Below are 13,278 nucleotides of genomic sequence, written 5' to 3'. Positions count from 1 at the left end.
GGAATGCATCCAGGTGGGTTTTGAAAGTCTCCAGAGGAGACTCCACAACGTCTCTGGGCAGCCTGTTCCAGTGCTCCCTCACCCTCACTGTAAAGAAGTTTCTCCTCATGTTGAGGTGAAATCTTCTCTGTTCAAGCTTGTACCTGTTGTTCCTTGGCTTGTTAGTGTGCACCACCGAAAAGAGCCTGGCCCCTTCCACTTGACACCCACCCCTCAGATGTTGACAGACATTTATCAGATCCCCTCTCAGTCTTCTCTTCCCATGTGCCATTGAGAAGCCACTAAATCCATCTCACTTAGGGTGCAAATCCATATAGAATCGGAGAATTTCTAAGTTTTGCTATTTCAACCGATAAGAGTATCTTAGATTCTCTGTGTTTTGATGTGCTGGAAGTGTTAAGTTTGCAATTAGGCATCAAAACTCAGCTTGAGTGAGAGGAACTATGTGGAAAGGGATCTCTTCTAGATGAAACTTGCCATGAAGCTGGTGGAAAAGCTTTGTAGAGATACCAGTCTAGGAAAGATTTTTGGAGCAAGGGTTTGAATGAACGTCTGACTCATCTATATACACGCACAGAGACCAAATGCAATGGAAACATAACCTTCCTATGGACTCTCACCAACCAAACAGCTGAAGATACCACAGACTGACACAAAAGGTACTCTGGTGCCATGGCCAGGCAGAGGTGGTTGAAACAGATGCAGAAAGGGTAGCTTTCACTCCTGACTTCACTGGCCTGCATCCACCAAGGCAGATTCATTCTTGTCTGAGCCTGCTGAGTAACACTTCTGCATACCAAAAAACCCTGAACATTACACAACCCACTTGACCTAGCACAAATTTAAATATCAGCTGCCTGGGAAAAGCCCACTGTGAAACACTTCCAGGGCTATAGGAAAGGAAACACATCTTTGCCTGCCCCATGCAATAACCCCTTACTGCTTTAAAGCAACACTCCTGGGTTCAAATCAGTGTGATCTCCCCCCAGGCTTCTGCTGTGGGTACTCCCTGTTGGCTTCTTATCCATATAACTCATCTACAGACAGTGGACACCTGTGAAGGCATTTCTGAGGCCATCAAAGAAAACCTCTTCAATATTCCACAACTCTGGCAGGTCTTTGTAGCAAACTATTAGCTAAGTAATTCTCACGGTTGTTGGCAGCTCTGGAATTCCATCAGCATTGCAACACACAACATCAGAACTGAACCTTGTCCTGCAGATTTGAGTCCCCCATTAAGAGATCTTTCCTTCCAAAAGAAGGGTGGCTTTAAGCGAATACAGCTAGAAAGTGCAGTACAGAACTTTACTTGGGTCCTAACTATTCCCTAGTGGGCTACTGCTGTCAGAAAGTACTGGAGAGGCAGAAGTGCAAGGCTGCTCCCTCTTCCCAACACACCCACAGCATGTGAGGAAGGAAGATAGGCCATGGGAGGGTGAGAGAAGAAAAGACAGCATGCAGCATTTGACACAACAAATTCTGGCTTAAAGGAATTATGATAATGTGTGGCTGGGTAGCCAAACACCTGCACAAAAGCAATGTGCAGCCAACCTCAGGTCTGTTTAGCTGCACTGATAGAGACCCTTCACTTTCAGGCACTTCTGTCTTTGCCTTCCGGTGTGCACCACCTCCCTGGTACTTGGCTTAATGCTTAACTAAATCAGCACCAAGAGGTTTTCCTGTGTCATGCTCTTCTTGTTGACTGATTACTGCTCAGCAGCTCTCAATGGACAGTACAAACACAACGTATTTTCCAGACCCTTCTCTGGAATATGTTGCACAGAGCCAGCAGAGATGTGAACTGGAGGAACTGCACTTCCACGTTGCAAGTGACGCAAGCGCCTCGCAGTTTCTGTCCAGATAACATGGCTTGAGGGAAGCCCACACAACTCAATTTGTTCCACTGGGCAAACACTGGGCTTTCAAAGCCCCAGGGCATTCAAAAGAGGAAGATCCAGAGAGGTGCTTAATAAAGCGTACAGAAATAGCTCAGAGCAAGCGACTGCAACTTCCAGAGGCCTGATTAGAAACAATTCCAGAAAGCACTGAAGTGCTAAATTTAGGAAACATCCAAGTCCAGTCAGATGTGCCTGAGATTTAATGCCCCAGTGCTTAAGGCAGTATAGCTGATGCTGAAAAACCTTTGCCGCTTTTTATGAAGTCTGGATCTCCTGAGTTGCCATTGCTGTACATTCCTGGGAGCAGTGATTGCACCCCAGTTCATGTCTTCATTGCACCACAACGGTGTCTTGACCTTTGCCTTCATTTATTTTAAAGCAGAAAAGCATTTCAATTCTGACAGAAAGGCAGCTACATTTTATAGAGACACAGAATTTCAAATTGGAAAAGACCTTTAAGATCCTGGAGTCCAACCACAGATCACTGAGTCCAACTGTGTACTGCTATGCACAGTCCATGCCAGAGGCTGGAACTCAAATCCCTCTGAAAAAATTCTTGAACCTCTGCTAAGACCTCCCACAGAAATCAGGAAAGAATTAATGGGCTGCTGAGTTCCTAATCTGTCCCACCTTGCACCACCTGAAGGAAGTAGGTGTTACACTGACAGGGAAGAGCTTGACAGGTTGAGTCCCCAGCTAACCGAGCAGCCTGAAGCCAAGGGAGGCTGTTCCCAGTGAAAGCCTTGCTGTGCTGAAGAAGGCTTGGCAGAAAATCAGTGATCTTTCTGGCTGCCAATCACTCAGGGGTCTCTGATCCCAGGCTGGATGGGATTTAATTTTTTTTTTTTCTATTGACCACTGGAGTGGTGAGGAGTCCACTGAGCACTGGGCCCAGGAGAGCTGAAAGGCTTTATGCTCCTGTATGTTTATTCCAGATTTTAGGGGCCACATAGAGAGTGGAACTTTTTGTGTCACCCAGTTGGCAGAAGAAGATCTCTCTGACTGAAAGGTGTTGGAGGGTGGGTGGATTAACAAACAATCCAGAAAGAAACAATGTCAGAGTTACTATTACGTTCTGCTGCTTGGAAAGGGGGTGTTGTAGGGGCACCACAGCCACACTGTTCAGCAACAACCACTCCTCAATATCTTTCCAGGTAGTCCTGAACAGTTGGTTCAACCCACTCTAACCAAGTGTGCTAGTGAAGCCCACACCTCTTCCTCAGAGACAGGTACAACTGTACCAGGCTGGTGGGCAGAGAGACACTCTTGTTTCATCAGCTGCTTTGCAAGCACTCAGCACACAGCATTAACATGATTCATTTGAACACACTGGTGGCTGAAACACTGACAGAGTAAACAGCTGGATTAATAGATGGGAAATGCAGCTTGAACAGCCTGGTTTGGGGGTGTTGGGTGTAGACAGCTTAAACACTTTTCTGACCATCCCAAATACAGCCTGACAAAAAAAATTGGCTTAAGCAAGTAACAAAAACTAGTTACAGGTACACACTGAAGAGAGAAGGGACAGTGTTTAGTTGGAAATTTGCCAAGATTGAAGAGATTTAGGGACCAAGCCCATTCTCTTCCTGGAGGATTTCACCTCACTACTTGGGACACACCCCTATCTCTTCTGTAAAGCTGGAGCCCTGAGGTGGTTTGCTTTCAAACAGTTCCTGGAGCTGTTTCGCCTTGCAGCAAATGTTAACCAAAGTTGCAATCCTCATGCAAATCAATCTTTTGTATTTGTAGGCACTGACAATGCTAAGCAGGAATGATGCCTGGCTGTTCCACATGAGCACACTCTGTGGCACTGCCTCAGCATGGAAAAGAAGGATCCAAATGCCAATAGACCAAGATTCAAAATATTACTTTTTTGTTTGTTTGTTTTGAAGGAACATTGTGGAAACAAAGAAACAAAAATCTCACAGCAACATGATCTAAAGTCAAATATTTCAACCTCCTATACCACATCTCTTGGTGCAAGAGAACACAGTCTAGGACACACAGCAGCGCTCTGCTTATAAGAGTCATGAAGTATCAGCAATGTTTTCTCAGTGACTCCCCAAAGCATACCTGCGGAGATGTTCACCTTCTCCCCAGACATTCCCAGGAAAACATCACTCTCCTGCCTACTTTAGACTTGTGTTAACAGAGAGGGACAGCTTCACACTGAAATTCCCTGCAAAGAACACAGGTGGGTCATAGCAGAGATCACAAGACTCTGCAAGACTTCTGTCTGGGCCTCTTCTTTCAGCAGCCAACTGTACAGTTACCATCTCTTCAGATTCTTTCAGAATTCTCTAATTCACTGTGGTATGTGCCTGGTTCAGAGCTAGTTCTTTTCATTCACATCAGAAGGCTTTGGATCCAGCCCTGTGCTTTCCACAAGCCTATTGTGCCTTTGCTATTAGGTACACAATAAGGCTTCTGTGATTCCTCTCTCTGCCTCTGTCACTATGCACATGTCAGCAGATAACCAACATGTCATTAAAGAGTCTTCGGTGTCAGTCACAAAAGATGCAGGAAGGTTTCTTGCTCTGCCAAGTATCAGTTCTGATAAGGGATCACCTGCCCAAGCAGTGCCTTCAGACCTCACTACTCACATTCTCCTCCAGGTGCACAGATACCTTGCCACAAATTATTGTGGTTGAAAAGGTTTGAGGCGCAGGGGGAGAGATGGGAAGAAGGGGGAAAAGGAGACGTTAATTTTAAACCCATTTCAAACTTCTGCCTACTTCCGCATTTGAAAATTGCTTATGCCTGGAGGTTAGAGAATGGCTGCTCCTAAGTATCTGCTTTCTGACTTTATCTCCACCCCTACCACCCAAAATCATGTTTTTATGGGCTTCAGAACAGTTAGCACCCCTTGATAATTTACTACTGCAAAATGCACACTCTCAAATGACACAGCTCTGGTCTTCACAGCAAATCAAGGCCAGCCTTGTGAAATGACAACACTTCCCTTACAACTCCAGCAGGGAAAGAAAACTTTAACACCAATATCCAAAGCTGAGGACAGAGCTTTTCTAACAGCACCCCCCAAAGCACCGTACAAGTTTTTTAACCTCAATGAAGAGTGTGCATCTGGAAATTGGTCCAAATTCCAAGGGAGACTAAATAATGTCACTTGTTACTTTTCAAACCTTGCAGAGCTGAAGTTGCATCCTTGAAGACTTATAGATAAGATTTCCTTGCCCTTGCACTGTACAAATCCATTATATTGTGAATACTTGGTACAGGAAAGCATTCACAATTCTACAGAATCATTTGTCAAAGGAGGAGCAAGAAAAGCAAACAGGAAAGTTTACAGGCTAAGGCATTTTGGAGATGCAAGAACTTAGAATAAGGAAGATTCCTGGAACAAGGATATTAGGTTTTTCTGGTTATAGAAGGTAAATGGAGAAAAAGACCTCTTTTCTTGGAAAACATTATCTGAGGGAAAAACAGCAGGCAGAAGACATGGATGGATCTGTGTGTCCATGGATAAGTCAAAGGGGTATCACAAAGGGGAGGAATGGGAAGATCAAAACCTATACAGCAGCTGATCCAAAGGCTGGAGCACCTCTGCTACGAGGTGTGGTAGTTTCAGGCTATGCCTAGAAAATTTTCCACAGATCTTGACCAGAAAGTAGTAGAATGTAAACCAGGATAGGCTGAGGGAGCTGGGATGTTCAGCCTGGAGAAGACTCCAGGGGGACCTTAGAGCTGCCTTCCAGTACCTGAAGGGATCCAGCAGGAAGGCTACAGAGGGACTTTTCCTGAGGGTGTCTAGAGACAGGACAAGGGGGAATGGTTTGAAGCTGAGGGAGAGCAGGGTTAGACTGGAGCTGAGGAAGAAGTTCGTCAGTCTGAGGGTGGTGAGACTCTGGAACAGGCTGCCCAGGGAGGCTGTGGATACCTCATCCCTGGGGGTGCTGAAGGCCAGGCTGGATGAGGCCTTCAGCATCCAAGTCTAGATGAGAGGTGTCCCCACAGTGGGGAGGTTGGAGGAGATGAGCTCTGAGGTCCCCTCCAGACTGAGCCATTCTAGGATTCTGTGATTCTAATTTAAACTTTGAGTGTAATATTCCCAGGAATTCCTTACAGAAGGGGTCTTTTCCACTATACTTGCCCTTGGTTGCAGGAGTTTAGAACAAGAAAGGCTGGATGTGACTCCAAAAGAGACAAGCAGCCTCCAGCAGAGAGGAGGAAGATGACAGCTGCATGAGAAGTCTGATTTCTGCAGTGGTCTCTGGACTGCCAGCAGTTTATAAGTCCAGTTACTGTACAGTAGAAACAGTGCATTAACAGTTTGTCTAGGGAAATAAATTCAGGACTTGCAGCAAAACAGAAGCTATTATCTAATCAGCTTAGCCTCCTCCTAGAGTGCTAGAAGTCTGGGGAACTCATATTGGACCATATCATGATCAGAGCAAATGCAGCATGAGAGCAGCATGTTGGCAGAAAAGTGAGAGCTGTGGCTAGGTAAAATCTTCATAGTGAGTCACAGAGTAAACCACTTTAATTTCTCAGAATTATTTATAAACAGTGTCTTATCACAAGGTACACCCTTGGAAACATCTGGAACACATAACAGAGTGGAAAAATCATCAACAGATCAAATAACCATAAAATTCAGCTCAACAACAGAGTAAGAGAAGCAGGATTTGGAGAGTTTGCACTCACTGCTGAATCTTAAATGATGTTCTAAGTACCAACAAACAGGAAATCTCCTTGCTCACACACTGAATGTCTTTCTACCCTACTGAAGCATCTGTGAGTTGCAGATGTGCATTGCTTCATACATCTCTATCCTGCCCTGGTGAGGCCACAACTGGAATATTGTGTCCAGTTCTGGGCCTCTCAGTTCAAGAAGGACCTCAGGGAACTGCTTGAGAGAGTCTAGCACAGAGCCATGAAAATGATTAAGGGAGTGGAACATCCTCCTTATCAGGACAGACTGAGGGAGCTGGGGCTCTGTAGCTGGGAGAAGAGAAGACTGAGAGGTGACCTCATTCATGGTTATAAATATGTAAAGGGTGAGTGCCCAGAGGATGGAGCCAGGCTCTGCTCAGCAATGCCCAATGACAGGACAAGGGGCAATGGGTGGAAGCTGAGGCATAGGAAGTTCCATGGAAACAGAAGGAAGAATTATTTCCCTGTGAGGGTTACAGAACACTGGAACAGGATGCCCAGGGGGGTTGTGGAGTCTTCCTCTATGGAGATATTCAAGACCTGCCTGGATGAGTTCCTGTGTGATCTGGTGTAGGTTATCCTGCTCTGGCAGGGGGGTTGGACTTGATGATCTCTTGAGGTCCCTTCCAGCCCCTGACATTCTGTGATTCTGTGATTCTTCAAAAGTGAACTCTGTCTGATCTACCTTCCACTAGCAATGAACAGTAATTGCAGTGATTCCTTTCACACCAGGCAACTCCTACTGCAGAAATGAAACATGTTTCACTCTTCTAGCAATAGAGAGACTCAAACTTACTTCAGAAGGCACTGATATTCACAGGACACAGCAATATCTTTTTACCCATAGTGTCACAGAATGCATCTGGTTGGAAGCGACTTCCAAGCTCATCCAGTCCAACCCTCGACCCAGCACTGCAGGGTCAACACTAAACCATGTCCCTAAGCACCAAGTCCACATGGCACTTTTACACCCCCAGGGATGGTGATGCCAGCACTGTCCTGGGCAGACCATTCTAAATTTTGTGAACCTTTCCAGTAAAGAAATATTTCCTACTATCCAGCCTGAACCTCCCCTGGAGCAGCTTGGAACCATTTCCTCTGGTCCTGTCACTTGACACCATGGAGAAGAGGCTGCCCCCTCCTCACTGCAACTTTCTTTCAGGTAGCTGTAGAGAGCAATGAGGTCTCCCTTCAGCCTCTTCTTCTCCAGACCAAACAACCCTGCGTCAATGCTTTCAGAAAAAAAATATCCACATACCACAGAGAACTGGGACAGCAAGTTTTAAGCTGTGAGGGCAGGATCCCTAGCAGTCCACAGAATCCAGACTCCTGTTCCAAACTCCACTCTCCTTTGGGGTAACAATGACAGAGATGATGCTAAAACAGGCTCTAAGTTAATCATCTAGAAAACACAGCCCAAGCTTGGCACCGTTGATATTGTAGCAGAAAACTTGTAAGCTTTCTGTACCTCCCCAGCATCTTCTCTGGCTTCCCAGGCCTCCTGCGGGCATGGGGAGCCACCCTTTGGTCAGCGCTGTAAGTGCAAACCCGATACAACCAGCCACAGCTGCTGACGGCTCTGAGGGACCTTGGGAACCACTTTCAGTCGGGAAAAGAGAAGGCTCCGAGGAGACCTTCTTGTGGCCTTCCAGTATCTGAAGGGGGCCTTCAAGAAAGCTGGGGAGGGACTTTTGAGGATGTCAGGTAGTGGTAAGATTAGGGAGAATGGAACAAAACTAGAAATGGGTAGATTCAGATTGGATGTTAGGAAGAAGTTTTTCACTGTGAGGGTGGTGAGACACTGGATCAAGTTGTCCAGGGAGGTGGTGGAAGCCTCATCCCTGGAGGTTTTGAAGGCCAGGCTGGGTGTGGCTCTGAGCAACCACAGTGTGAGGTGTCTCTGCCCATAGCAGGGGGGGTTGGACCTAGATGATCCTTGAGGTTCCTTCCAACCCTAACAATTCTCTGATTCTACACATTCATCAGTCATACAGACAGTGCAAGGCTCATCTCTGCTTTTACCACCAGCTACAGCATGTATCTTACCTTGCAGAGCTGACAGGGCTGAGCACTCTGCTTGCACAGGGCTCTGAGCATCCCTCATGCTCGGCGGCGTCCTTGTGCTCTGTGCCTTCTGCTCTCCGTCACCTTCACGACGCAGATCAGCTTCCACACATGGAATGTCTGTAGCAGCATTCCTCACTAAAACGTGGATGGAATGAAATAAAACTTTTGTAACTTCACAGACTTCTCTTCCAAGAGCTCAGAATTGAACAAATAGGAAGATTCAGCCTGAATGACAAATGACTTTTTCATCATGGTGATTTGACAGTCACAGAGCAGCGTGAAAGGCAGACTAACAAATTGAAAAGGCCAACAAACTGCTACCAAATCATTCCACCAAAACAGGCTGGACACTAATGCAGAAAGTCAAAGTCCTCAAAGAATGCAAAACACAAGTACTAAGCCCCAAGAAGGTCAGCTGACTGGGCAGAAAGGGAAACCCACGGAACCTCGCCAGGGAGATTGAAGTGAAACCCTCCACAACTTGGGTTTCACAATGAAAACCACAGAGCATTCCCAGAAAGCAAGCAACTGCTGTGCTGCCTCTTAGCCTTGGTGAGAGCAACTTTCTTAAATGCTTCCCTATTTTATAAGGAGGGACTAAGTTCCCAGAGTTTTCCCTTTACTTGTCCCTCAGAACTTTGGAGACTGTTGTTCCTTCCTTTGACTTGGGATCATCCCCTACCATAGTCAGCTTTTGCTGGTCTGTATCAAGTGGAATCAGTCCAGGAGGTAGAGAAGATGAGGGTTGGATATGTGAGCACTGAGTAACTCAGCAGGAAAGCAGAACTTTTGAATTTGGATACAGACTTGAGAACACAAAGACTGGGAAACTTGGATGAACTACAGGCTGTTATGTCACCTGATGAAAAATAATAGAAGAAACAGGCTGGAGATAGCCACCAGTTCCAAATAAACATAATCAGCAGAGACCACACTGAGGTCACCAGGTGCCTTGTGTCCTGCCATTTGCCAGGAAGCAGTTTGAACAACTAAGGAAGCAGTTACACCCCAGAGTATCTCCTCATGTGTTCCACGTGTTTTACAAACACTGCACTCCTACACCAGACAAAGCAGTTGTGTCCCCACCAGGCAACCATTCCTACTTACGTGTTAGATGCAAGAAGGTGGAGTGGCATCTCCAAGCCCACACAGCAAGTCAGAAGCAACATCAGGATAACAGAGCAACTTCCAGCTGATCAAACTGCCAGGCTCCTCGCTCTCTGCTTGCATCACTGTCAGTCAAAAGAAGCTTATTTGTCCTCAGGAATCTTTTTTTCCTCCCACCAAGAAAAGAGAGCACACCAAACCACTGACCAACAGCTCCACTGGCTAAAATCCAGATTTGATTATTAGCTGGTAGTGACTCTCAACCACTTTTCCTCGTTCCAAAGGGCAGAAGCTGCCCAACCATCTCTTTAATGTGAAATATTGCAGTGACATAAAATGCAAAGGACATGAGACACTCATTACAGTGTTTGGGTGTTTTCCTGAGCTATGGGGACCACCCATGTTGCATACTTTAATGAATTTTGTTTTCAAAAAGAAGTATTTCTTTTAGCCTGCAGGAATACCGTCCAGTATTACAGCCTGCTGCTACCACTAAACCCAACAGCCGCTCTGATTTGAGGTAGGTGTCCTGTTACATGTCAGTAGATGAGGAACTTGCACCTTGGGGTCTGACTAAATCATAGAATCATAGAATTAGTCAGGGTTGGAAGGGACCACAAGGATCATCTAGTTCCAAACCCCCTGCCATGGGCAGGGACACCTCACACTACATCAGGCTGGCCAGAGCCTCATCCAGCCTGGCCTTAAACACCTCCAGGGATGGGGCCTCAACCACCTCCCTGGACAACCCATTCCAGGCTCTCACCACTCACACAGTGAAGAACTTCTTCCATATGTCCAGCCTGAATCTACCCACTAAATAGTCTGAGCCCATTTTTATCTTTTACAGTGGTGCAGGTTCTCCAGATTTTCAAGGTGGTCACTTGACCACCAGAAACTGAAACCAACACCTAGACAAACCCGGTGTGGAAAGGCCTCTTCTGAAAAAGAGTGACCCCACTAAAAGATGAGACAGAGCTTTTGGAGTTATGACTGCACTGAGAGGTGAACAGGTTTGAAATGACTTCATTCAACACCATGCTGCAAGTCTGCAGGGACAGGAACTCAGGGTTCATTTGCTAGGCCAGGGAATGTTGCAGCTTAGATCCCTCCACCTGCATGGATCTGAGCTGCCTTAGGGGTGACTGTAGGGTACTGAATCTGGAACTGGAAAGAAACGAAGGGAAGCAAGGAGCATCATGTGACTGAAAGAAGTTTATCTCCAGAGGACAACACACTGTTTATATTTATTCTGAAACACTTGTAAGAGAAGAATGATAAGCCAGTCACCTTATTTCTTCATTGCAGAAGAGCCATTGTTTGCTTTGCTACTGTCAGAACACAGCAGCTGCTCAGTGCATTGCTTAACACACAGACATGGATTTAACTAAGGAAGTTCATATGCACAGCTGAATGGCAGGCACTAGTTGGGGCTCAAGCATAGCACACTTATAGAATCATAGAATGGTCCAGGCTGAAAGGGACCTCCACACATCATCCAGTCCGACCTCCCCGCAGTCAGCAGGGACATCCCCAACTAGATTAGGCTGCCCAGGGCCTCATTGAGCCTCACCTTGAATATCTCCAGGGAAGGGGCCTCAACCACCTCCCTGGGCAACCTGTTCCAGTGTTCCACCACTCTCATAGTAAAGAACTTCTTCCTGATATCCAATCTAAATCTGCCCTTCTCTAGTTTGCAGTCGCTGCCCCTCATCCTGTCACTGCACACCCTTGTAGACAGTCTGTCCCCATCCTTCCTGTAGCCCCTTCAGGTGCTGGAAGGCTGCTATCAGGTCTCCCCAGAGCCTCCTCTTCTCCAGGCTGAACACCCCCAGCTCCCTCAGCCTGTCCTCCAAGCAAAGGTGCTCCAACCCCCCGATCATTTTGGTGGCCCTCCTCTGGACTGTCTCTATCAGGTCCATGTCCTTCCTATACTGAGGGCTCCATACCTGTACACTTCACCAGGCTGAAAAAATTCCACCCAAAAGGTAAATGTTGCACATCCAAAATACCTTGCTTCATGTTCACCTGTCTAAAAGCTCAAAACCCAATGGGCTCACCCTAAACAAGCCTACTGGGGTTTTCAGTTTGGGTTTCTGTGCATGACCAGAAGCATCACAATGCTGCACCTATGCACTGAATGTTAGCAGTCACTGGCAAGGCACTTCTATTCTGGTAGCTCTTTCAGTCAGCACTGATTTCATTCAAGACCATAGAAAAGGAGGCAGTCAAAAGGGCCTTGAGGGAACCATTGCTGCCTCCTCCTCTGTACAACAGACTCCTGAATTCCAACAAAGAAAAACACCAACTAGGAACTTGTTCAAGTGAATTAAACCTCTTGTCTTTACATGTGGAAAGAGAGCTGGTGCAGAACCAGCACCTCTGCAACATGTTCAGCACATGCCTCTGGTTACCTCTTCCCTAAAGGCTCTTAAGATGCAGTGAAACTTCCCATGATGACCAAGACCCCCTCTGCTTGCTGCAAGAACACACAGTTCATACCTGGGCAGATGCCTTCAGGAGACACTTACGAACTTGCCAGCTACAAAAAAGGGCCAACCATAACTATAATTCTCTCAGGCAATAGGCAAAAACTGGGGGAAGCTCCCAGACAATTCCCAAGTTCCCACAAAGGAGTATCCATGGTGACCATCTTACAGTGCTCTTTGTGGAGACTAACCACTTTGCGTGGCAGACCTCAGGGAATCTTGACCAAGCTCCTGGTATACAAGACAAGAGCCAACACTGATGTCTCCTTGCTTTGGGTGCTGCTGGCAGAAAGCCCTTCACACGACTCAGCCCTGCCACACCAAACCATGGATGTCCTGGGTGACTGTGGCCAAGCAGGACGTGCCAGGTGAAGAATCACCACTGCATGTGCTCACACCCATGTTCCTGACCTGCAGCTTGCTGCCAGCTGTCATTTCACCTTTGACACTCAGCACTGCAGAAAACAGTCACTTGAGTCACCCTTCTGAAGGTGAGCAGCTTTCTCCATTTGAATTTAGAGCCTTTTCGCTGCAGATAAAGGTTGAGAACAGCCATTAAAGAAGTATTTAGCATCCAGCTGTTGTGGGGTGGGGGTGCTCCAGACCCCCCTTCCCCCACCTCCATCAGCGGAGGTTTGAACGGGGGAAGACGAAAGGCGCGAAATTGCCTTTCCCTCCTCCTGAGGCTTGAGGGGGGAAAGGTAAAACAAGCGGCGACTCTTCCCGCCGGGAGCTGAGGTCCCTCACACGTATTCACCCCTGGGGGAAGCCCGCGCTGGGATTTGGCATTGTGATTGGCTGGGTTCTTCGCGCCCAGTCTATAATGGCGCTGGACACAGCGCCTAGGGAAATCTTACATAGCAGTGACCAGAAAGCGCTCTCGGGATCATTTTTGCGGGGATCATTTTTGGCGCTTATTTTGGGAACCCGCTCTGCTCTCGCTCTGGATTCGGTTTGCTGGGATTCGTGCTACATTCACGGCGAAATTGGAGGGATCGGCACCCGGACCTGGCTTCTCCGCAGACCTGCCTACCCTGGGGTCC

Source organism: Indicator indicator, chromosome 3 (genome assembly GCF_027791375.1).
Source record: "Indicator indicator isolate 239-I01 chromosome 3, UM_Iind_1.1, whole genome shotgun sequence".
Classification (NCBI taxonomy): domain Eukaryota; kingdom Metazoa; phylum Chordata; class Aves; order Piciformes; family Indicatoridae; genus Indicator; species Indicator indicator.
This window is presented reverse-complemented; position numbering follows the sequence as displayed.